We start from the raw sequence: 24,058 nt of genomic DNA, 5'->3' as shown, positions 1-24,058 counted from the left end.
TATTATTTATTAGGTACCTATGTGCATACAAACAAACAGGGAAACTAACCATAAACAGTGACTTAGATCATCATAATCACGTAATTAATATGGGACCAATACGAGATTAACTTTTTTTTTTATACAACTTAGAATGGCAAACAAGCTGACGGCCCACCTGATGGAAAGTAGTAACCGTCGCCTATAGACATGAGCACTACTATAGACATAACAGAGTATACTGTTTCGCACATGATACCCCCCATGCGTTGCCATTCCTAAGGACTCAGGTGTTATTCCTCTGTACCCTGTAAATTCACGCCATATCCCATCCTTCAAACCAAAACATAGACATGCAAACACAACTGCTTCATGGTAGAAACACGAATGGGACAGAGGTACCCAAGCAATCGACTTTTGTACAAAGTCTCCCTCTAGCAACGCTATCTATTGCATAAAGAATAATAAAAATCCATTTAAAATTATGTGCGAAGACATCTCTTAATTTAAGTAAAGATTAAGAAAATCCGCTCTTTGAAGTCTAATCTTACTAATATATTAAAATTATTCAGAGATGTTTTCTCCCATTTAACACTCACATCCAATACTCAGGTTATGGAATGAGCTCCCTGTCGAGGTTTTTTCAAGAGATTACAGCGTGGGATTCTTCAAAAAAAGGGTAGAGGTTTCTTCAGGGTCGGCAACGCGTGCGTAATGTCCTTGGTATTGCAGGCATTCATAGACTACGGTTACTGCTTACCATCAGGTTTACCATATGTTTGTTTGCCACCTCAGTGGTATAAAAAATAATATATAATAAAATTGTAACTAGACTGAAAATATTTTAGAAAAATTAACATGAAAAATCTTTAGAAGGGCAATAGATGTCAAAACACTAATTTAAAAAAAATCTATTTGGTTAACTGTATGTTTGTTCCGGTATCACGCAAAAACTATTACAGCAAATAACATGCTATTTTCACAGTTGTATTCCTGAAGATGTAACTTAAAATTAAGTAAATGTTATAATATATTTTGTTATTCATCTAGGATTGATCAATTTCATTGTTTTTCCTCTTTCTGAAATCCACACGTTCGAAATAACGGTTTTTTTTTTTTAAATAAATATCTATTAAAAAAAAACATCATTTGTTTTATACAAAATTCTCATACACTGAGAAATTGTAGGCGTCGCTGAATGACATCACCGTGTTTACTCGTGTAATGCCTTAGACCAACACACAGACACGTAATTTGAATTGAATGAGTTATAGCATAGAAATATCTGCTTTGCGAAAGTTAATCTTTAGATAATAAATTTAAAGACCATAATAGCGTGGTAATAGATGTGACATACGACATCGACCGTCTATGATACCATCTGTGTACATATTTTAAAGTCTGTATACGTTCTAGGTCACTGGGCACGAGCTTTGTTTCCTCTGCATTGATAATCTTAATGAAATTAATCATTAATACATTTGAAGGCGATGTGAGTAATCTAATTCTAACTATAATTCCATTTTTTGTTTGTAATGGATAAACTAAAAAAAATATTTAACAAATTAAAAAAAAAATCAACCATAGAAAACTACATTACTAGCGCATAACAAGAGCTGTTATTTTATTTAAAAAAAAGCCGTACAAAACTGAGGCGGGTCGCTAGTCGATAATAAAACCTTTAGTGTCTGTCGAATTTGTTATGATTATCTTTTTAATTTTATATCTCAATATTTACATTAAAAACCCTTCCATAGAGAAAAATATAGAATATTAATAGTACTACCATGTTTTTTTAATGGGTGATAATGGAATGGTAACCCCACCCGCACTATCGGTATACACTGGCGGGGCACCGGTGAAGGATGATAGATGAGGATGAAGTAGGTCAATTAGCCCATCGTGACGAATTCAATAAGAATTGTTCACGATGGTTTTCAGGGAGAACCACGTGGAGGTCGACCTAATAGGATATATTGCTAACAATAGGGGTGTCAATCTCCATTCCTAACAATCCCTTTCCCCCCAGTACTACCATGTCAAACAAGCCGTGCAGTTAATCAGAGGTGCACTTCCAGTTTTCTTTCTTTTACGCTAGTATATGTTTTCTCACTCGCCTCTTACGACATCCTGGTGATGGAAAAAATTGTGATAAAGCGTTTTCACCGATAATATTTTTTTTTTATTTATTTATTGAAATAAATTTATTGATCAATAGAAAATATGGTACAAATGGCGGACTTCATGCTAGTAGCATTCTATACCAGACAACCTTTTTTTTAATTTACCGATATGATTAAACCCGTAATCGGTGGGTATAATAATATTGATATAACAGCTGCAGTACGCTAGTACTACTAATTAAATCTCATTAGGTCGACCTCCGCGTGGTCCTCCTTGGAAAACGATGTTGTTAACTCCTAGTGAATTCGTCATAATGTGCCAACTGATTTGACTTCATCCTGACCGTAAAAATAAAAAAAACTACAACAAATAAACAACAATACAAATAGATTTTATTGCACATTAAACTTCCACAAAAAAATCTGACTTCAATTGTGGCAAAAGCAGTTGTTTTTAAAACTAAACTAGTGAACCGATTTTGATAAAACTCCTATAGGACCAATCTGTAAGTATATTTTTTTAGATAAATAAAGATTGTCCCAAATCAATTTGTAACTAAAGGAGTTACGAGGTAATCATCAACATTTAAAAAAAAATATACAACTTAATTGCGAATCTCCTTGTTTTTGAAGTCGATTGAAAAAAAATCTAACTTTAGTCGTGACAAAACCGGTATTGGTAAATCCTTTGAATTAACTATTTTCCAAATCGGTTTATAAATAACGGAATTCTGATATCTTTACCTTTTTCTAATGCTGATTGAAAAATAGTCGAACTGTGCTACAAAACGTTGCGTCATGTAAAATATTTACGGTAGCTGTCGCCTACAGAATTATTATAATTAACCTATTTTCGTTATTTTCAAAACAAAATTAAAATTAAACGAGCATCTTCTGTCTTCAAAAACGTAGTATGCACGTATTTTGTACATGTAGAGATAATATTATATATATATATATATATATATATACAGATATGTGTGTATTTTGAATGTAAGTATATAAGTTAGTTTGTATTTAGTTAAGCATTATTTTTATACAACTTAGAATGGCAAACAAGCTGACGGCCCACCTGATGGAAAATGGTAACCGTCGCCTATATACATGAGCAGTACCATGGATATACCAGAGTATACTGTTCCGCCCATGATATATATACGTTATTCCTCTGTACCCAGTAAATTCACGCCATATCCCACCCTTCAATCCGAAACAACCATACTATTACCTCTTCTTATTGTACGCACAAAAATGTAAAATATGTGTACAATAAAGTATAAGTATAAGATGCATGAATTAGTTGCACCGATAAAACTCTTAAATGAAAAGAGAGCAAGTATAAGTATGTATATATATCCGTGTAATTCCGGCATAGAATAGGTCACCCCTTCCTTTCCCGTGGGTGTCGTAAAATGCAACTAAGAGACAGCGAGGGATGGGCAGCGGTGTCTCTATTAAAACATCTCCAAAGCCTTTCTACGATTACCAATCCGCCTGCCAAGCATGGCAACTACTGGCAAAACCCCCCAGGATAAGAGGGAGGCTTATGTTCAGCAGTGGCCAGTTAAAGGCTGATATGATGATGAAAGTATAAATAATAAATAAATAAAATTATACTTCCCACTGCAAGATTTGACGGACACAGTGTTGATGCAAGTACTGTTTACGAAATGATATAAAATTATATAGGTAAAGATAAGGTCCCTTAAATTATATATATAGATTGATATAGATAGAGGTTGTCAAATTAACTGACTCGTTTTTTTTTTTTGTCAGTGTTCTATATATTTACGCATAAAACATACCTTTATCTATTATTTAATAAATAAATTGAACGATTACGCATTAAAAAGATGCAAAATTTATAAGACTAAATAAATATAGAAATTATAAAGGTATCACTCATAACTATTTATCACGCAAAATTGTATGAAAAAGTTGACTCGTTTTTCTCGAAGCATTTCTATGGAGACCCTCTATTTATATAATTATATATACACCGTCCATTTATAGACACTAAAGGAAGTTCATCGGTGATTCACATACAACCAAAAGTGATGAGCCTTGGAATTTTAATCTACGTACGTAAAATTTTTATCTACGTGCAACAACTACCTATGATAATTAAACAAAATTTGAACGAGAATAATAACAGCCCACAGGGTTATTTCAATTTCTCTTCGTTTTTAACTGATATCAAAAAGTTGTTGTCACGCTTGGCAAGCGGTTTGGCAACCGCAGTTTGACGATATTTTAAAAGAAACGCTACTACCCGTCCTTCGACCATAAGATCCCTTAGTTGGCTCTTATGACATCCACGGTAAAGGAAGGGGTAGCCTAGTCTTTACCGAGACTTACACGGCTTTATAGGAACATTCATACTTTACTATATTCCTATAAACATGTTTAAATCTTAAAATGTCAAACCCTGAGGAAATAGAACACCACCTACATGTGTTATAATATATGCATTGATATATTTTAAGAAAGGTTTCTTGCTTCAATCAGTATGAAGTCAGGGTCTTATCGCCCACTGACTGGGGCATGTATTTACTAACCTTCGATTGAATTATAGTTAACTGGCCTATTCCCCGCGGCTTTACTTTTGGTGATATTAAGCTAACCTTTTGAAGAAATTTTTGTAATTCCTATTTATAATATCTGCATCCTGGACGGTCATCTAAAATATTTAGAATATGCCAAAGGTATTAGACCACCAATTGTTCCTGATACTATAGCATAGCATTCAATTTATTATATCAAATTCCTTGCGAGTTATATAGGCAGAAAGAGCGGAAAATGTAAACCTCTTTTAGCTATTGAAGTGGTTTGTCATTTTTCTTTAAGCTAAACTCTCAATTTGAAAGACAGCGACAAAAAGCTTCAATAGATAAAATAAGTTCGTAGCATGTTTTAGTACCGCCAACGAATTTTCCTTCACTTAGATAAATAACTATAATCGCGTGTGAATATCACAGTATCTTTGATCCCTCATCTTTGGTTTTGCACAGTACACGAATTACACGAACAATTATTGTACCACCGAAACCACAAATGAAATAAAAACAAATAATGGAAATACTGCGCAGTTTAGACATGAACATCGCTGATGTCTCGGAGTCAGAGCACAGAGCATGGTAAATGACTCATTGATTCGTTGGGTATACATAAAAAACCGCGTCACTATTAGGCAGATACTGGCTTATACCGTTCTCGCAAAAACTCCACTCGTGTTGTATAATAAACTGACAAGTAAGAGTCCATCCAGATATTAAGGGTTCCGTCTAAACTACGGACCTTTTACAATTTTATTTTTTATGTTTAATTTCTATGTTTACCTCAAGGCGAGCCCTGACTTTGGCTTTTTCGGAGGTAACTCAATCAATCTCAAATCAGTTTGAAATTGGTACTGCATACCTTTTGACTTTTTAGTTGTTTAATTTTTTTAAAGTACTAGCACACGCCTTGTGTGTTAAATGTCTACATGCACATTGCGATAGTGTGCATGCCTAGCTGTGTTAAACACGCACACAAATCTGCATATGCACATGTCTGCATAACCACAAGTAAAGCACGCACGTTGGTGTATTGCAAAACTGAAAGTTATATGCAATTACAAATTTCAAAGAACAAACTTGAAAGCAGGGTTTATTCTGGAAAATAAATACAGTTGCCTTCTAAATCGTTATTTATGTACCCTTTCTACATTTAATCATATTTAGGTTTCAAGAAAAAAAGTACATCAAACTAAAACTCAGTAATCATTCATTAAATTGAATAACTCTACATTAAGTAGACAATTCAATTATGATCGACTTGATAAATCTAAAATTCAGGAGTACAGACGGGACGATACCTATTTATTTTGTAAATTTTATGTATGAATTTAAAACGAATCTGTATACCTATGACAATAGTGGTACCGAAAAACAATCTATGTTTATTTATGAGTCTGCATGTAATTACTGAACAGTACGCCTGAAGTTCTATTTTAAAGAGGTTAGGTAAATATATTTACAGAACCCTAAACATGATACAAGCATTTAATTTCCTTGCTTATTTTAATTTCTTCCATTAGTACACATCCGAAAAGTTTTTATTAGATTTAAGAGAAATGCCCGAAACTTCAATGTGATAAACATGTACCTACAAATAAAAGTACTTACACCAACTATTAGATACTTGTGTATTAATAATATATTCAGTAAAAATCTAATTTACAATATATTATATAATATTAGAAATAGTCCGAGGGCTGTGCTACCAAGAACTCTAACTGCAATTCTTCTTAGGAGAAACATTACAATTTATTGTCCAAGGAATCAACGAAGCCTCTCACTACTAATGAAAGCACAAACTTTAGGTGATGGTACAGCAGCCCATCTAAAACTCTAAACCCCAAGGACATTAGCAGTCTCATACTTTTGTATTTCTATAATTATCAATATTACAGTTTTACTTTCTCGCTGAGTTGAAAATCCTAAACTTATAAAAACCAAAACTAGATAAGTAATAAAAAATATTTATTGGAGATAAAACTTAAAAGGGTCAAGTATAATAAATGCACAAATAAGTAACTTTTCATTAATCTTTACTGAATATCTATACTTTTTTATGGAATAAAGATGTCCGCTTGATTGAACACATACAACATATTCTTACCTACCTACCCAACTGGATTTCATATTGCAAAATAGGTATTGCAAAGTTTTGTAAATGTTTGTAGTGTAAAGTGGAATTCTCCGTGAATTCCATACAGCTATAAGTAGTTGTCTAGTATATTTACTCAAACATTTGCTAGATGCTATAAAAACCAAAACTATGTTTTTGTATTATAATGTCTATCAGTGATGACTGAAGCTAAAGATATATGGCTCAAGAAACAATTGTTGAAGGTAGCATTTATTAACTTAAGTATTTCGCAAACATACTTGCATACTTAAATCTAACGCGCCTTTCTCATAAAAACACCCAACCTCTCATGAACCTAATTTAGCTACTGAAGTGCTTTGTCTTTTTTATTACGCAAAATTCTTACTACGAAATAAAATAACAAAACAATAAGTTATGCTTTATATACAAACCCTATAGACTTTCTCCTTATTGGTTCTCAAGGTTGACTAGAAGAAATTCTTTTAAGGAATAAGTCCGCCTCTGTACATTTTTGTTATAACATAATATTTATATTATAAGTGAATGTACAAAAATATATACGTTTGTAGGAGGGTTTAGTTTATATGAATAAAGTGTACAAGTTTGTGAGCCACATAAATAACTTTAAAACCCTTTAATTTGACTGCAGTTTCTCTTGATTTAATAACAATACCAACATCAGTACTCATTGACACAAATTAGAAAATATTAACAACACATTATTACAGATTACGAATAATGCAACAACAAACAGGTGAACAGACCAATACGGATTACTGTATTGTCCGTTGCGAACGTCATGGCCGCCATTTCGCGCCTTTTTTGTAACCCACACAATGCGACGCCAGCGCGGACGACGCCACCGATACGCGCACCTCCTACCAATTACATGTTAAATTATAAATGGTATCTGTAAGAGAATTGTTTTCCTTTTTATCCTAATAAAATTATGCGTTCGTGTAGTACTCGCAATAATTATAACCAACTTTGTATTTCCCGTAGGTGCTTAATGCAACAATTTTTCGCAATGACCTCTTGACACCGTCCGACAGCTATCTACGAATGTCTAGATTTGGCTCACGTTCAGCAGGTTCCTATAAGGTTACTCTCTTGTAGGCAGTTTATTGTTTCAGAAATATTTGTTCTTAGACTTATTTTGACTGGCATAATGTACAGACAGAAAGAAAGTATTAAATATAGAGATTCTATCCTACTCTAACGGATTCTCTCTGTATCGGCTGTATACCAAATCAGCCAAAAGTTTCTTGAAAGCTAACCTATAATGGTAGTAGCTACTTTTTTCTTGGTTTCATATATTTTATACCTGTACATTGGAATGAGATGCCTTATACCTAGTTTCTAATACCAAAGTGAAAGTTCTTTATCTAATACATTTATAAAATTATATGCATCCTCTTCTAGTATTTATCTGTCATTAAATATCAAAACCTCTTTTTTATCTGTGCTTTATTATAAGATACTAGCTATACCCGCAACTTAACAAACAGTATACACTATTATGTCCATGGTACTGTTCATGTCTATAGACGACGGTTACCGCTTTCCATCAGGTGAGCCGTCAGCTTGTATGCCATTCTAAGTTGCATAAAAATTTTTATTGAATCAACATGTCACTACCAGGTCAAGATGCACTTTAAAATCTTAAAAGTACATCTTCAAACTTATTTAAATACCAATTGTCACATCTGTGTTTAAATAGGGTCTTGCAGACGTATTTCTAGGAAAACTATGACAAAACTGCTTGTGTAACCGTCTGACTGAATTAGGGTTGCCAGCATGTTTTCGACTGATTATTGTATTTTATTAAAAAAAAAGCTCTAAAATGTATATAAATGTACTTTATATTTTATTTCAATATTTTTTTTTCTTCGTGTCGTATCATATCAGGCGTTAACTGTCCACTGCTGAACAATATATAGTACGATGAGCAGAAATATGTAACAGTCTATATTACATACTTAAGTACCGTTGGCAACCCTAGTCTGTACATCTATTGCAATAAACTGGAATCTTAAAAGTGTACAAACGAATAGAATTGGCCTTGCTTGCTAAGTTGATATGGAGTTAATTTGAGTCACACTTTTCAGGTAAGCTCCTAATTAGCATGAGGATTAAGAGATAATCCTATTTGCATAGATTATACACACACACATATCGTCATAGTCGTAGAATACTGACGGATCTGACAAATATTACATATAAAGATCCGTCAGTATTCTACGACTATGACGATATATTAGGCAGAAATCTGTAATTAGATATAATATGCGTATATATGTACCTAATGTTCCTTGCCGTGTGATCCCGGCATAGATTTGGTTTACTTTCCCGTGCCATAAAAAGCGATTAAGAGAACTTAAAGAGCGATGGGAGATGGTATTGGGGTGATCAGTAGCGTCATACTTAAAACATCACCAAAAGCCTAACTGCTTACCCATGGGGGAAGGGGATTGTTAGTAATGGAGACTGAGAATCCCAATGCTAGCAATATACCCAACCAGGTCGACCTCCCCGCGGTTCCCCCTGGAAACTTACATGGTTAATTCCTGATGAATTCATCATGATGGGCTAACTGGCCTGTTTCCATTCTCATCTATCACCCTTCACTGGTGCTCCGCCGGCGTGTCCCGTTGGCGCAGACGGGGTTACCATATCATTTTCACCCATAAAAAAAACTGTTTACTCAAGCGTTGTAACTACTGGCAGAACCCTTATGGGGAAAGCCTATGTTCAACAGTTAATGGCTGATATATTATATACTCGTTTTATGTACCTAATAATAATTGCCTATCTTTGATACGACTCGCACTATTTTATGTACTATACCAAATATTATATTGTTAATTTTAAACTTTTGCGTTGTTTAAACATATTTTAAATACACAATCGGGACGTAACGAAGTAAAAGCCTTTACAGGTAAATAGTACCTACATACCTGCTTCTTTTTTGGCATGTGTCAACGTCAAAACCTGTCCCGATTGTGTATTTAAAATACAAATGTTATATGTCTACATAAGTAAGTTTTTTTCAAGGTACGGAGACATAAAATCGCAATCCTCTGGAATGGCATCGTGTGCCCAAATTCATGGTGCTGTTTCTGTCTACAGGCGATGGTTACCACTTTATATCAGGTGGGTCGTCAGCTAACCTGCTATTCTAAATAGAATAAAAAATACAATTGTATAAAATTTAATTAAAAAAAATTATGTATTTACCCTATATATTTAGTGAACACAAAATGGCTAACAAAATAATGATCACGGTAGAATCCTTGGACTCTAGGTCCAAGGATTCTACCGTGATCATGATAGATGATAGAGAAGGACTTAAGCTACTTTTCACTGAACATATCACGGTCACGCAAACAAAGTTTAGAGGTTTCTAATGTGATGTCGCAAATAAACACATTTTTTTTGCGCTTACATTGCAAACGCTGGCTAAACCCCACAAGATAAATCAACATAATGTACTACAGTATTGCACACCTTAAAAAGGTCAACAAAAAAGTCCGCGATGGCATATGTCTATCTCTGAAGGATAACCCACAATAACCATTTTTTATCCTTTACATTTTACGGAAAAAAGTTGCTTATTTACGAAGTGATTTTAAGTAATACAACATTAATTTTTATCAAATTACGTACCTTAAATATATTGTCCATTTAATATAGATCAATATAGCACTTTATAGCATGTAATTTAAATGAATATTTTCGAAGATATTACAGATTTAAAATGTAGGGACATAGCGGTGCGGCATTGCACCCGTGGGAAGCCGGGGCGGGTCGCTAGTAGATAATATTACTCTAAATTAAATAAATACATCTACATCTCTGTAAGTTAAATAAATCAACAATTTCGTAATAAATTTAGAAAATCTTAAAATATGCTGAAAATGTATTAGGCGATCGAGCGATTACAGTAATATTGTCTGGTACGCTGGACCGAAGCGCGGTGTCAATGACCTAACTCAATAGCTCGTCATGTCCAGTAGGTATCTTTCGTTACCGAACTTACTAGATTAAAACGCTATTATTGTTTAGTATTTAGAAAATACATTTGTGAAAATACATTGGCCGTCTGGTCCTGGCATAGAATAGACCACGCCTTCCTCTCTCGTGGGTATCATAAAAGCCACTAAGAGAGGGCGAGGAATGGGCAGCAACATCCCTCTTAAAACATCTCTCAAGCCTTACTGCAGTTTTTTTTAATGGGTGATAATGGTATGGTAACCCCGTCTGTGCTATCGGTATACACTGGCGGGGCACCAGTGATAGATGACTGATGAGGATGAAAGCAGGTCAGTTAGCTCATCCTGACAAATGCATCTAGAATTAGCTACGATGGTTTCCAGGGGGAACCACGTGGAGGTCGACCTAGCAAGGTATATTGCTAGTAATGGGGCTATTTGACCACATTATTAACAATCCTTTCCCTTCCTGACTGCAGTTGCCAATCCGCTTGCCAAGAATGGCAACTACTGGAAAATCGCCTCCCCCCCCTCAAGGGAGAGACTTATCTTCAGCAGTGGACAGTTAAAGGCTGATATGATGATGATGATTTAGAAAATACAATCTTCACTAATTTTTACCTGCGTATTCATCCGCATGACTGAAATATAATGGACTACAGCAATAGGCCTATGTCCTTCTCATCACGTAATGTACCAGTATATTTAATTTCATAATAATTGGTTAAGCTATTAAGCCGCTAAGAGATAACAAACAAATAACAAATCAATAAAAACAACAAACTGTCCCATTCGTGTTTCAACCGTAAAGCAGTTGTGTTTGAAATTTTTCATGGTGATACCTTACATCCCCGGTCAACATTTTAGATACTTTTAATCACATCAAATTAAAGAGTTCCTGTGGAATTGTTAAAAAACTATTGTAACTTTGACTTAAGGCAAAGAATAAAAACGACACGTCATTTGTTAATTTTGGTCCAGTATTCCCAGACATAATAAATAGGCACGTACATACATCGATACATACTAAAAAGGAATACCAATGTTACGCGAACAAAGTCGCGGGCATCAGCTAGTTTATAATATTAGCAAGGATTCACTATCCCGATGTATCATTTTAGAAAAGCCTGCGACTTCAGCTGCTTGTTGTTGGCTGACAGCAATTAATTAGTTGTTTTATTCTTGCTAATTGGTTAACGAATTGTAAAGTTTTGGCAGGAAGTTGGAGTGAAAGTACATAATACCTACTTATCATTTTTACATTTTCGTAATGAATGTGGAATGTTACTCGCATTGAACAGCTATATTAAAAGAGACAGTGTAATATTTTACTCGGCAAATTAGTGATAAATTTCAAAATAAAACAACTCGTTTAGCTTATAAATTTTAAATTAATTGAAGTAAATTAGTAATTGTCATTTATTAATTAAATTATTATTTATTTTATTTCTAAAATTCACATCTCCCCTCTTAAGGAAAGGAGATGGCAAACTCTCCCCCAGCAGAAGCACAGTCGGCCGCGGTTCAAGGCACCAGGGAGAGAAACCGGCGTACAATTCGGGTAGTATCTAAGAGCACCGCTTTCTACATCTTTCCTGGGAGTGAGCCGCCTCGGAATCCTAACCGTCTGAGATGTTGTTCCAGACTGGTTGGGATAAGACCGTTCACCGACATAACGATTGGAAAATTATTATTATTATATAATACCTATCTATTTATCAAGGATGAAATCTAAAACAATTCTCATGTTTTATGTCAATAATTTGAATTAGTTTTTGTTCGCATTTGTCAAACAAGTTTACTACGCGCATTCACAACAATATTAAGTAGTATTAATTTTTTTTTACAACACAAGGGGCAAACGAGCATGCGGCTCACCTGGTGTTACGTGACTACCGCCGCCCATGATCACCCACAACACTAAAGGCATTGCAGGTGTGCTGCCGGCCTTTTTAAAAAGGAATATGCTCAATAAATTTTAATATTTTAAATCACCAACAAGGAGTTTATCATTTATCAAGAAAAGGTGCAAAAAACAAACTCCTACAAAGCTTTAAAACTAATATGGCGCGTTCCGCTATCATGTATGACAGACTCATAATTTTTCGTGATTTTAAGACCTGTATTTCTTTGGTAAGGAAGCTCAGTTTCAATGATTCCAAGAGAGTTCCCTTTAAAAGATGCGAATGAATTTCAGTTTCATAAAAAAAGCCAGGTTCTATTGTGACAAAACCAATTATTTTGATTTTAAAACTAAACTACTCAACCCATTTTCATAAATTTTATGTGGGACCAATTTTTAAGTTTTTTTTTTCAGATAAAAAAAGTTTTTTTTTAAATCGGTTAATGACTAACGTAGCTATGAGGTAATAAACATAAAAAACAACCGATTTGAGAAATTCCTTTTTTTTTAATTCGGTTGAAAAGTAAACAATTCGAATTCGGGGGCTATTTACTAATATTTAAACATGTGAATATGTCAATGTACACATTTATTACTCAATTAAACATTTACAGCTGATATACAAAGGATTTCAATAATTAAAAATTGTGTTTAAAACAAAACTGACTTCAATTGTGACAATAATAAAGATTTTGATCTAAAAACTAAACTACTAAACCGATTTTTGACACCATTCTCTAAATTCTTTCAGATAAAAAAGGATTATTCCATTCGGTTTAGAACTGACGAAGTTATGAGGTAACTCCTTCTCTTTGAAATCAATTTAACACAGAATACTCTTTATCCAAAACGGATAAATGAGACACTCACTAACTAGCACTAACTAGTAGTAAACACCTGAAATAAACAGATCTTCAGAATTCACGGCGCATAGTTGCATAATTAATCAAGCATGTACTCAGCAATGGTCCATTGCATCACTATGTAGACACATTATCTATACGTCGAAGATTCTAAAGCAGAGTTGAATAAACAAGCAAGCACATACTTTAATAATATGACTAATTTTAAAATACAGATTCGACTGAATGAGTAAGGATTGATGAAGACGAAACGATCCTGTCAATATAATATACATCCGAAAATTTGTAACGGTGGACAGATTGATCAATGTTTGTTACTTTTTCACGCAAAATCTATTGAACGAATTTGCATTAAATTTGCTGTATGGGTAGTGTTGAAAACTGTGATAACTGCGATGCAAATGCGGCTAAACTATTATATATTTATAAGGACGACGAGATAAATAAAATACATATTACGTTTTCAACATCCATTTTTTACTAAATTTGAATAGAATCAACAGAATGCATTATATTTTTAATAATAAAAAAGTATAAGTGGCCAGTACGTGCAATAATAAAAAGAGTTCATTCTTACATATTAAATTGAATCTGCAACATCCTCTACATCTACCTAAAAATATGTTGAAAATAAATACTAAGGTGTTACAAGTTCAATATGTATCAGAAATAAAGAAGATTACGCTAAAACTTCTAGTGGATAAAGTCTTTGATATGGGCAAATTTTAAAACCTAACGCTGTTTTACAGATCGATCCACTTTATCTTTCTCAGTATATATTTCCTAGTAGCCACTTTACTTGTCTCTCCTCAGTTTCTATCAATACAATATCAATTTTTAAATTAGTTTCTTTTTCCTTCTCTTTTTGTAATTCATCTCTGCACCACAAATTCTTAACAGATTTCTGTCTGCACATTAAACTGATATTTGCAGGAAGGCTTTGGCAATATCGGCTGATATCCCTACAGTACCCTTTCGAAAGCCCATTAATAAATGAGGTATTTTATCTAAAAAGTTTAACCTCTTATTCAAGTATGAATTCAGTGATCGACCATTTTTATCACAAGCCAACGCGTCGAACACTGGTCTTAATTTTGTAATTAAACTTGCATCTTTAACTACTCCTCTATGCGGTAAATAATGAACCATCTGTCCTAATTTATCTTCCGATACTTCGTCTATTATGCCCTTTTCTTTTCGACAACTTACTTTATAATATTCAAGAAACTTACCATAGGGCATTAACCGTTTGGTATTCGTGGACAGTCTCTTTTCAGCTATGCACTGAATAAAAGCTTTACATATTTTGGCGTAGTGCCCTGGTTTTAGACATATTAGACAAGCTTTTTTCTTCTTAAGATGCTCTTTTCTTTGTTCTAACGACATCTTCGACAATTTATAACATTCTGCACCAGCATGACCTTTGTCGCACCATATGCATGCAGATTTCCTTTCTGATCTGCTCACTCCGGCCATTAACGTTGATGCTGTCGATTCTGTTGCAACCGTTTGCTCTGATGTGTTACCAAAGTTTTTCGCTATTTTAATTCGTTGCTCGCTTTCGACTTCTCGTTTTATGAACAGTAGTAAACTTCCCAATTCATCTTGTACTTCAATTGGCTTAATTCTTTCCCATGCCTTCAAAACGTCTAATGGTAAAGACGATTCTACCATTGGAAGAATAAATGCGGCATATTTATCTTGTGTTACACCCAAAGTTTCTAAGGCGCGCAACTGGGAGTTGAGTTGATCATAAAGGCTTGATAAATTCATATTTTTGTCTTTATTTATTATTAATGTAAGTAGCTCTCTCGCATAAACTTGAATCAGTAATTCCTCACGTGCATATCTACACTTCAAATCAGAAAGGCATTGTGTGTAGCTTGATTTATTTGGAGGAAAACTTTCAACAAAAGATCTTACTTCTGTTCCCGGCATCATAGATTGGACTAAGTATTGAAATTTATCCGCATCATTCATCTGTTTATCCTCATCTATTTTCTGGAACTGTCCCCAGAAGGGTAACCAACTACGTACACATCCGTCAAACTTCCTTAACTCCAGGGCTGATAATTTGTAATTCTTTGCTGTTTCAGATCCTGAAAAACCAACGCTTTCTTCTTTTGTTTTAGACAGAACATTCTCGACTCTTGTTTTCATTGTCAGCCATTTCTTATTGTAAGCTATCACCTCTTCATATTCTTTTTCTAGCCCACTTTCGTCATACTCTTTTTCAGCTAACAACATTTCTATATCTCTATCAAGTACCTCTAATTTCTTTATAACTCCTTGAAGTACTAAATAATTCAATTCGATCTCCGATATATTTAGTTCATCTTTATCTAACAAATTTTCTAAAATATTAGAGATCTTACTAACTTGTGCTCTCGCCGCCCGTCGACACCGTTTCTTCGCATCTATCCTGGCAGGGTCGCCAATTGTTGAAAACTGTGATAACTGCGATGCAAATGCGGCTAAACTATTATATATTTATAAGGACGACGAGATAAATAAAATACATATTACGTTTTCAACATCCATTTTTTACTAAATTTGAATAGAATCAACAGAATGCATTATATTTTTAATAATAAAAAAGTATAAGTGACCAGTACGTGCAATAATAAAAAGAGTTCATTCTTACATATTAAATTGAATCTGCAACAGGTAGGTTATATCCTAAATTAGCAGATAGGATAGTTTATGTACTCATTATAACGCGAACAAAACCACGGGAGCGAAAGCTAGTAATAAAATAAATGCAACCCAATCTCAACAATCGCCTGATCCTCAAGCAAGGAGTTACCGGCCAACGAACATCTGGATGCACAACTCTGAAGAGGTAGACCCGAGCCAATTTAAAAAGTTCATTAGCTAAATTGGCCCGATTAGAAATCAATGCAAAACAATGTACCCACTTGTAGCCACGGAGGTAATCAATGATTTTCTTGTAGAGCAATAACTGATTTCAGCATTTGAAAGAAAACTAGCGCAAGGGATCTTTTGATATTTTAACGATTTATTACATTGAATATTAATTGATTGCAACTTGTTCAACTGAAAGATTATCTACTTAGGGCCGTAGCTAGATCCAAGTTTAAAGTAGAAGCGAAGCCATAATTAAGTGACTTCGAAAATGCGAATCGATGTAATTTTCTTGGGGCCTTACATTTTAAGGTAGAGCATTGCCCCTCAATGCTCTCCACACCCCCTAGCTACGGCCATGTATCTACTACTTGCCACTAGTAGTAGAGATTAGTATTTGAAAATTAGATATTATATCTGTTTTACAATTTCACACGACTCGCTACACGAAGAAAAGACGTGTTTGGGAAACGAACTTTCTTTAGAAACTCCGCTTTTCTTAGGTTGTACGCAGTCACATTTAGGTCATGTTTATACAATACAAAAACAGAAGGTTAGTGATTTATCACTATTATTTATAGAAGCTTTTACTCACTAATTAACGGTTTGTTTTGCAAATCTTTTGAAAGAATAAAATCAATGAGCATAAATAAAATTCGAAACCTCAAAGTTAATAGGATTCAATCATTTTAATTGAATTCTGCAATGGAATTAAACCGAGATAAAACCAAGGATGGGCATAAATATTAAGAATAATATCATCAAATATCTCTCCTGGATTTAACTATGATAGGTTTTGAGGAAATGTTATATATCTGTAACGTAATGCAATGTTGTAATGAATAAATAGGGAGGTATGATTATAATATGTAGTTGAAAAAATTAAGTAACTTATTAAATTTAAGTAAATTAAAGACAATTAAGTATACTTTTAAAAAGACTGAGAACTAGAAATTTACAACATAAGCTACATATCATCATTATTCCACTGCTGAACATAGGCCGTCCTGTAGACCGCCATAAGGAATGGCAAGCAATATAAGTAAGTATATAATATAGTAAGGATGAATTGAGTAAAAAAAAATAATAAATATACATATAATTTATCCGAAAGATAAAAAAGTTTTCTAAAACCTTTAGCGTTGACACGAATAGGTAGATGTGTAATTATTTTAGTATTTCTTTGCTTCCGGATTTTAAAAACGATAACTCAGCGAAGCGTGTTTACAAATTTTTAATAATAGATGTGTTCAAACACATACATACACACTATTGTATATGACAGAACCATACAACATAATACTACACAGCAGTTTAAATTGATGGTATTTAGGGCACCGGAGCAGCGGCAACTTATTCACATCGGAAGAATCTATTTTTTATCTTGCCAATGGGTAATTATTAGAAATCCTTTAGCGCTACAAGACTATAAGAGATTGTGCAACATGAACTTTAATTTGGTGAAATCTGAAAGAATTTACAAATCCGTTGTAGATTTCTGAAGATTAAATTCTAAAGTCTTCTCTAATCCTAGTACAGTTGAAAAAATAACGAAAAAGTATGTATTGATTAAAGAAAAAAAAAACTATTTCTACGCGGGAAAACTATGCCTAGTGCGGAAAGGTGGAACGCAGAGAACTCCCTCGCTGCATGCGTCCGAAAATACGTTCACCACTAAATATAGACGTCGTAGGAAATGGGCTACGTTGCCGTCGGATTATCGCTTATTATCTAGTGTTAATTATAATGCACTTACCAGAATCGTGCGCTCGCATGCTAGTGTTGGCGAATGCGTGTTTATTTCACTGAAAATATTTTAGTTCGCGTCGCCGCTCGCGTGCGCAGATCCCGGTCGTGTGGCGCCCGCCCGGGCGGTGTGCCGACTGAGGCGGCCACGATGCGCGCGCGCACGCATACCCACTCGATCTTTCTATATTAACGACACTGTGTCTCGTGGTTGATACTGCGATTGCGTATCCAGTACACAGAACAGCACGCCAGATCACTGTGTTTGTGAAGAAAAACCGCAGCAACACAATTGGAGCTATTCAAGCATTGAGTCAACGCCTGCTCGCTCTACATCTTCGCTGCTCGGTAACTGGCTTTGTTAGTTAAGTGAAGGTCCATTTGATTCTTCGTCAGTGATGTTTGACTGATACTTACCTATTTTGATGCAACTGTCTGCCACAAAATGAGTTTTTTTTTTTATATCGGATCACATAAGGATCCATTTGTTGGGGAAAAGGGAAAGAAGTCATGTAGTTGATAAATGGTTGGAATTTGAAACGGTACAGATGATGAGAGATATATCATACGAAAACGGAAGGATGCAGGTATTAGGAGAGGCTTAGTCTGATTAATAATGATCAGATAGAGCATTTATTATATGGAGGAGAGGCACGAGTTTCGGAATTAATGTTGACGTATAATAAAAATGAAGAAAGTAGGTACCTAGATAAAACAAGGAAATCTGTGTTTAGATACCTATATATCTGTATATAACTTTGGTCCTAGCATTCTTTGTAAAGGTAAGGAGACCTGGCGTAGAAAAAAAGATAAATTGATCATATCAGATTGTTATATCGAATACTATTTGGGGATAACATCAAAATGTCTTAGAAATTGGAGTGCTAGCATAAATTATTTTAAAATAGTCAAATGAAATAAAGATCTGATAGTAAGGCTGAATAATATATAGCATTATCTATATGTTGTAGTTACAATATCTATACATAAATTAGCCCAATAACGGATATATTAGATATCGATTATCCAATATCTAATATCGAAAAAAAGAACCCGCTCGTAATGAAATAGATATCCGACCTGTATGGGCGATATCGCAATGGATTTTCATCAATGTTCAGAACTCAATATATATATATCGGATATTACGCATCTCTATCTATAAGACATTCTTTTATGTGTTGTCTATCCCGCAAGGGCCTCGGTATGAACACCTATAGATATTATAAGTACAAAAGTTTATAAGGATTGACGAATGTTTGTTACTCTCTCACGCAAAAACTACTGAACGAATTTGAATGAAATTTGGCATACGGGTATATTATACCTTAGTATATATCTTATATGTTAAGTTAGAATATAATCTATTTTATATAATATATTGATACATGTAGACAAAACCGCGGAATACACATAGTATTCACCATACATACACATAGTAGTCACCAGGGGGAGACTTTGTACAAAAGTCGATTGCTTGGGTACCTCTGTCCCATTCGTGTTTCCACCGTGAAGCAGTTGTGTTTGCATGGCTGTGTTTCGATTTGAAGGGTGGGATATGGCGTGAATTTACAGGGTACAGAGGAATAACCTCTGAGTCTTCAGGAATGGCAACGCATGTGGGGTATCATGGGCGAAACAGTATACTCTGTTATGTTCATGGTACTGCTCACGTCTATAGGCGACGGTTACCACTTTCCATCAGGTGGGCCGTCAGCTTGTTTGCCATTCTAAGTTGTATAAAAAAAGTATTGAATAGATCTAGATGTACAATATATACACACATATATTGACCAATTTGACATATATACATATATGTCTGTATAGTCAAATTGGTCGAGTTTTGTGCGTAACAACAGATTTAACGATTTATTTTTATTTATATAGATAACAATTGCATTATATATGAGCATTACATTCGAGTCAATATTAGCGTAGGCACATCTTGTTACTAAACTTTCTAAAGAACGTTCACCTACTACCATAATAATCCTCCACTAAATGTGGAGGCGTAGTTTTAGCTTATGCTTATAGAATATCTTCGAAATAACCGAAATCTTTTATCAGATGAATTAAAAAAATATATAATTTTTTTTTTTTGATATGGAGTAGTAAAAAATGCGGTGTCTAAAATATAGTGGTTAGGGGCTTATTAGAGGGTGTAGCGTATCACTAGCCAACATATGGTCATAGTCGTAGAATACTGACGGATCTTTATATGTAATATTTGTCAGATCCGTCAGTATTCTACGACTATGACGATATTTTGTTTTTTAATTTCTGTCATTGTCTTTTTATTTGCTATTGGAGTTATGATAAAAGAGAACTGCACTATCAAGTAATTACATTAGTCAATTCTTTTAATGTTATCATCTCCTACAAATAGTAGTATGCCCGTTATCTTTCTCACTTCAATACATTTACTACAATTTTGTTTCCTTTATTTTTATCAGGTAAATGACTAAGATACACTGTGTAATTGTCAATTTAGAGATAATATACACTTATTTCATAACATAAAGTGCAAATGAGCATGCGGCTCGCCAGATGGTAAGTGTAAAAGTACCGTCACCCATGAACAGTCCCGCAACACCAGAGAAACTGCAAGTGTGCTGCCGGCCATTTACAAAGGAATATACTCTCTTTTTAGATGATTTTTTTTTCATTTACGTATACGCAATATGACATACCATTGTTTTAATCATCTAAATATTATTGTCACTCCTTCGTGCTTAGAAAAAACTTTAATTTGTCGTCCGGTAAGCCACTTCAGAGCACTTCTGTCAGTGGCACATTTATCAGCAGGCTAAGTAGGCTGGAGATTTTAGGTGCAACAAATTTAGGCAAAAAAAAAATAGTCACAATATAATTGGCAAAAAATGTAATTAATATAATCGTGTACTGGACTATATTTTATTAGCCTATTAGCGGCAAATGTGTAAATCAGCTACTGCTTCGTGCACAACTAAAGCGACCTAGAAACAACATCAGAGGGCACCACCTTTACACGAGAATTAGTATTATATAATATATAGGGTATAAAATATAATAAAACAACTAATTCGGTGTTCGGAATGTATCTATTCTAAAACATAACTAAACAAATTATCTAGTTAATACAAAATATTTAATATATCATCAATAAATAAAAGACAGAACAAAACAGAAGTTTCTGCAACTTTGGTGGTATTGCTTCAATACAAAAACATATAATCTAATCGTCCAAACATTCGAAATGTAACGGAAAAACGTACATCACTATTGTATTATGATATTGTCTCACTTTATGTAAATGTTTTTATAATATTAACTTACAAATTTATCATTGTATACTTTACATTGTTAATATTTTTACAATACCAATAGGCGCCTATATAATTTATCGTACCACTATACGATATCGTATAATTTTTATACGATATAATAGAGTTATGATTGTATCGTTATGATATAATAGGGAAGTTGAATATATGCAATTATGGAGATACTTTTAATTTTCTACAAAGATATCGTGGACGTGCAAATTCTATATTTTTGCTCTCCTACTATATCGTAACGATAAAATCGTAAAATATCGTTGGATGCTACGATAAAATATACATGCGGTCAATAAGCTTATACCTAATTAAGGCGCTGCACAAAGTATAGACATTTTCGGACATTAGCAACAAAATTTCTTTTAAAATTTCCAAAGAGGATGTTACGTTTAAATTATTTTTTGTATGTACCGATACCAATTCCACCATAAATCACAAACGTTTAAATTAAACAATTCTCGTTCAGTGTAAAAAATATTAAAAAAAAAGAAAGGATATTTAAAATTGATTTTGACGTAATATACAAAAATAAAGACGAATTGAGTATCTTCTTAGAATGTATGTTTTGTTTTGGCAAGTGTCGCCATCTATTATCACTCTAAAGCACTAATTATGATGGTGTCCGTATTTCGACCAAATCGTCATAGTCGTAGAATACTGACGGATCTGAAAAATATTACATATAAAGATCCGTCAGTATTCTACGACTATGACGAAATAATCGTTCAATGTATTTAGTAATTATTATTCAACTTATGTACAAATACACCTATTATGTGTCACCAAAATGTCCTATTCCAACTGTACGGTCCACGTTTTCAACATTAAGATGTTCCTACTTTTGGAAGTCTCTAAAGTCTATGTTTGCACAGCGCCAAAATGTGAAACGAATATACATTTATATTTTTATTACATTCTCAGTTTTTACAGGCGTTGTCGTAACAAAAAGCAAGTCATAATAAACGCATTAACCTGCTATCTAATTCACTAATTTCAGACCCATTATCTCTTGTTTGCATTGCTTTATATAGTTCAAAGATACCGATTATACAGCGCATAGGCGACCTTCATTGTAATTACTGTGCAGTATTATGCCAGAAATAATTTATTATAAAATAGCATTGTTGGCGTATTTAAGATTACTCTCCAGGATGGGTGCGGGTGAGTGGGGACAACTCCAGAATGAGCGGGCTCTCCTCTCCCCTCTTTAAACACACCTATAAATAGCATTAATGATCTATAAAAGTTACTTTTATAATCTCATTTTTTTTTTTATATTTTTATCAATTTGCTCTAGGTTCATTTTTACATGTGTTCAATTAAACATATTAAATTTCTTTATTACATTAAGTAGTTACATTTTGTTAAACGAACAGGAATATTATTTAAAAAAAAAAAAAGCTATTATGTTACTGGTACGAAGCTTCGTCGAGTATTTCTAGTATACAAAAATATAATACCATAGAGATTATATCTAGCAGATAATTAAAAAAAAACTGACAGTCGGCGGTATCTATTAAATGCCTGTTAAACAAACGGCGCATTATTAAAATGCTACGAGCGATGAAATGGCAGGCTCTTAAAACTGGATATATGTAAAACTAACAATAACATAAAAATATTAAAAAAATAAATAAATAGGAATCATATTGAATTAATATTGCAATAATTGATTAACTAATACATTATCCAGGAGTCGTGAATGCGTGACAAAATTATAATGATATACCATACTTAACGTTTTGACCGCTCGACTTTGCAAGTTTCCGTGCCCATACCACTTATGTTACTTGCTGATATAAAGTAAATTTTTAAAGTCAGTTAAATAATTTGTAAGTTAAGTAATTGACTTTAACTCTTACAAAAAAAAAAAAAAAACAAATGTTACACATTCCTCTTTATTAGTTTAGGCTTGATTTTATTTCTTCAACTGACTTAAAAAAAAAGGAGGTTCTAAATTTAAAATTTTCAAAGTTGTATTTTTAATATTTATTACTTCATAACTCCTTCCAGTTGTAAAATGATTTGAAAAATTCTTTTTTTTACATAAAAGGATATACTTTTAGTCATCCGTGATTTCATGACTGGGATATGTATTAGACATCGTCATGAGACACATGTCCTAGCGGTCCTATATAATATCCTTAATGATCCCAATTCTCCTTCCTACCTTCGTTCCCGGTTCCAATTATTACCTCCTCCTTCCAGACCTAGACGTCTTTGTCTGAACCAGTCCAGGGTACTGAAGCTTCCCAACTGTAAAACCCATTTTATGGGTAACTCATTTGCATATCGTGCTGTACAGCTGTGGAATAAACTTCCCGTGAACATTCAGAATAGCCCGTCTAGCAGTTCCTTCAAAAAAAGATTAAAATCATTTTATCTTTCCAATTTAATTTAAATATAAAAATGATTAGAAGACTGTCATCATTGTGTTCTCTTGTATCTGATATTTATATGTTGTATTTAACGTGTGTATGTATGTGTGTATATGTATGTGTATATGTATATATATGTGTATGTGTATGTATGTATATATGTGAATGTATGTGTGTATATATATAATTATTTATAATTTATGTAAATATTTATTTAAATTTCTGTCTTGCACTACTAC

The 24,058-nt window shown here is 33.6% G+C and overlaps 1 protein-coding gene across 2 annotated transcripts in view; it reads right to left on the bottom strand.

Moving 5' to 3' along the window:
- Positions 1 to 18,291, bottom strand: part of LOC113520703 (CBP80/20-dependent translation initiation factor) — a 50,956-nt gene extending 32,665 nt beyond the window's left edge. For both annotated transcript variants that reach the window (XM_052897250.1, XM_052897251.1), the window contains exon 1: positions 18,135 to 18,291. The gene's annotated coding sequence lies outside the window, so the exon portion shown is untranslated. The remainder of the gene's footprint in view (positions 1 to 18,134) is intronic.
- Between the last annotated feature and the right edge of the window lie 5,767 nt (positions 18,292 to 24,058).

Source organism: Galleria mellonella, unplaced genomic scaffold (genome assembly GCF_026898425.1).
Source record: "Galleria mellonella isolate WM207_F2 unplaced genomic scaffold, CSIRO_AGI_GalMel_v1 utg36, whole genome shotgun sequence".
In the NCBI taxonomy this organism is placed as follows: domain Eukaryota; kingdom Metazoa; phylum Arthropoda; class Insecta; order Lepidoptera; family Pyralidae; genus Galleria; species Galleria mellonella.
This window is presented reverse-complemented; position numbering and strand designations above follow the sequence as displayed.